Source organism: Poecilia reticulata, unplaced genomic scaffold (assembly GCF_000633615.1).
Source record: "Poecilia reticulata strain Guanapo unplaced genomic scaffold, Guppy_female_1.0+MT scaffold_374, whole genome shotgun sequence".
NCBI classification, from domain to species: Eukaryota; Metazoa; Chordata; class Actinopteri; order Cyprinodontiformes; family Poeciliidae; genus Poecilia; species Poecilia reticulata.
In genome coordinates, this window is record NW_007615143.1 from 10,497 (window position 1) to 13,771 (window position 3,275).

Consider the following 3,275-nt stretch of genomic DNA (forward strand, 5'->3'; position numbering starts at 1 on the left):
GAAATGCTAACGGAACCATTACTGTCAGAAATGCTAACGGAACCATTACTGTCAGAAATGCTAACGGAACCGTTACTGCTGGAAATGCTAAGGGAACCATTACTGCTGGAAATGCTATTAGCAATTAGGTAATCCATTCAGCAAGTACTTTTACTTAATACTTAAGTATTTTTAAAAGCCAGTACTTTTTTACTTTTACTTAAGTAAAATATTAATGTGGTACTTTTACGTGAGTACATTTTTATCTGTGTATTTGTACTTTTACTTAAGTAAATTTTCTGAGTACTTTCTCCACCTCTGCCTCTGACCCTAAGGCGTCCAGATCTGAAGCTGAAATGGCTCTAAATGAATTTCTGCCATTTGGGGCTTTTTGCTTTGTGACTCTGGTGCAGAAGTAAATCTCTCAGCTTCAGGTTTGATTCTTGACTGGTTTCAACCTGCAGCTGCTGCTTTAAGACTTGGAGATGGAGAAACTCAACATGCTGGGAGAAAAAGAAAACAATTCATATTGACATCATTTTCATTGCTTTAATTGATGATTAAGGCAGAACCAGCTGGTTCTGTTGGGCTCACACCCGATAAATGGACTTTCAGGTTTCTGATGTCCATCCTCTCTGGTCTTCAGACCCATTTCATTGTCCAGTTCTCCCACAGCCTGATCTGCAGCAGAACTTTCTGTGCTCTTTGGGCCTCTTTGTGCGGCAGCTCTGCTGGCGAGAGCGGCGAGGCGTTGGCACGCTGCTGCTGCCGTGTCCTTGGAGGACGTCCAGCATCGCGTCCTGAGAAAGGAGCCGCTGAGTGGGAGTGAAATCCATCCTCTGCTCGGCTCCCCGCTGCAGGCCGAGCCAGCCGGCTTCACCTGCCGGGTTATTCTGAGCTGCAGTCTGACAGCTGGGGGGGCAGGAAGGGGGTGAAAGCAGGGGTGGATGGAGAGGTGGGGGGTCAGACCAGAGCCGGGGGCGCGAGCCGCTGCACAGTGGAGCAGATTTAAATCTACAGAGATTGAATCAAAGTTCACGCTAACTGCTGCTCAGTCAGACACCAGCTGGAGCATCAGCCTCCCAGAGACACAGCATGTTCTTACAATATGCTCACCACAGGGGGGCGATCATGCTCACTGACTGGACGGACTAAGAAGCAGCAGAAAAACCATTCAAAGTGGAACCAACAGTAAGCATCATTGCGCCTCCCCTCAAGCTTTGCTGCCCTGGGGAGAAAGCCCTTTTACTATCGCAGCATGAATGCAACATGGCGTCATGCTGAGCCTGGTGCTTTATTCTCAGCCCAGGAATAATCTCATGGTACACCAACTAACTGTTAGCTAATTATTAATCAATTGTTAACTAATTGTTTAATTGAGCTTACTTAATTCATGTTTCAGTTTTAGAGTAACTGGTGAATGCTTGCATCTGATTGGAGGAGACCTCAGTGCTTCCCTCTGTCTGCAGAGTGAGCTGGGGTCAAGAGTCCAGTTTTAGATAAAGGAGGACAGCTGAACATGTTGGAATGCTATCCAACCCCGAGCGGGGGGCAAGGTGGTTATGCAATGGGGCCAAGGCTCCAAGGGGCCCCACGGTGAAGAAACAAACAAACGCTGTCAGATACAGAGATACGGACAGGGTTAGAAACACACATCTGTGCGTGAGTGGAGGCCAGCAGCAACATCTGCAGCTCCGATTACTGAGGCAGAAGGGGTCCGCAGAGTCCGGGTTCTACATGATCCGCATGGTCCACAAGGTTCACATGGTCCACAAGGTTCACATGGTCCACAAGGTTCACATGGTCCACAAGGTTCACATGGTCCGCTTGGCNACACACACACACACACACACACACACACACACACACACACACACACACACACACACACACACCCCACTGAGTAATAAGACCGGTAGTTTTGGTTTTCAGAGGTTCGCTCCATGCAGGCTGAGGTCAGGCAGGAGGAAACTCATGGAAATCTGCTGCAGCTCTTCAGCGCTGCCTTCATCATCCTCACATCGTCTTGCAGGATCCTTTGGTTCTGTAGCTGCAGCTGAAGGATGAAGGTCAGTAAAAATGCGGAGAGGGGCTGAACTTCCTGTCTTCTCAGGAAATCAGGTAACTGCGACTGTTTCCCAGCAGAACTGAAAGGCAGAAACGTTCCATGTTGTCTTCTCATCTCAGCTATCTGGCGTTTTCACAGCTGAACTTTCTAGAACCACTTTCTGCTATAAATGATCTGCAGTTCCTGGAATGAACCGTCGGAAACAAGACATAAGATAAGATGGTCCTTTATTCATCCTGTCAGAAATTCACGTATCCTGTGGAGTCCATAAAAGTTACACATGATTAAAAGATCATAATTCACACAATAAAAAGATAAGGCAACTAGATTGTGAAGCCAAGAGGTCATTAAAGACGAAATCAGTTTTTCTGGCTCTTTTGCGTATTGAGAGAACTAAAGTATGATCAAAGTGCATCAGATGAGCTTCTCACCCAAACCTCTGCAGAGGAAAAGGTTTATTTTAATTACTCATTTTAATCATTAACAACTTTGACTTGCTAAAAACGATGCAGCTGCAGTTAAAGGCCGTCTGACTGGATCCCAGTTGTCCCAACACATGGTGCCTGTCCAGCCCAGTCGTTGCTCAGACAGCAGCCTGGTTCTGGTTCTGGTCGGACCCGCTCAGACTCTGCTGACAGAACGGCCTGCAAGGAAATAAAACCCGTATCTAAAGTGTTTTGCTAGTTTAGGCCTGTCACCATAGCTGAGCGATTATTGCGATAAACCAAAATATGGTTTGAAGATTATTTTAAACTGATGACATAATAATGTCCTGCCAAACATAGAAACACTTTATTTTCAAAAGAAAAGTAAACACTGGAACTGGCAAACTAAAAACACCCAAAAATAAAATGGACTCATTTAACAAAAAATGAACTTGAATAAAAACTAAACATGAAACCAGAGTGGAAATAAAACCAACATCCAACCAAAAGAGTCCAGATCATGAAGTCTGTCTGCAACAACCATTATATTGAGATGGAGAACATGGACATGGACCACCTGATCCAATAGCTCCCTCCCTCCGACCTGCAGCCCAGCTCACTGCTTTGCCCCGATTTTCCCCTCAGGACAATCCTGGAAGGTCCAACGATCATCCTGTGGTGTTCCGACCGATCGGGTCCAGAACCGCTCCGACCCAAATCAGCCATATTCAGCATGTTGGATCGTCTTGGCCAGTTTATCGCTGCAGCCTGTGGGTTTTCCCCGACTGGGAGCGAGAAGGCAG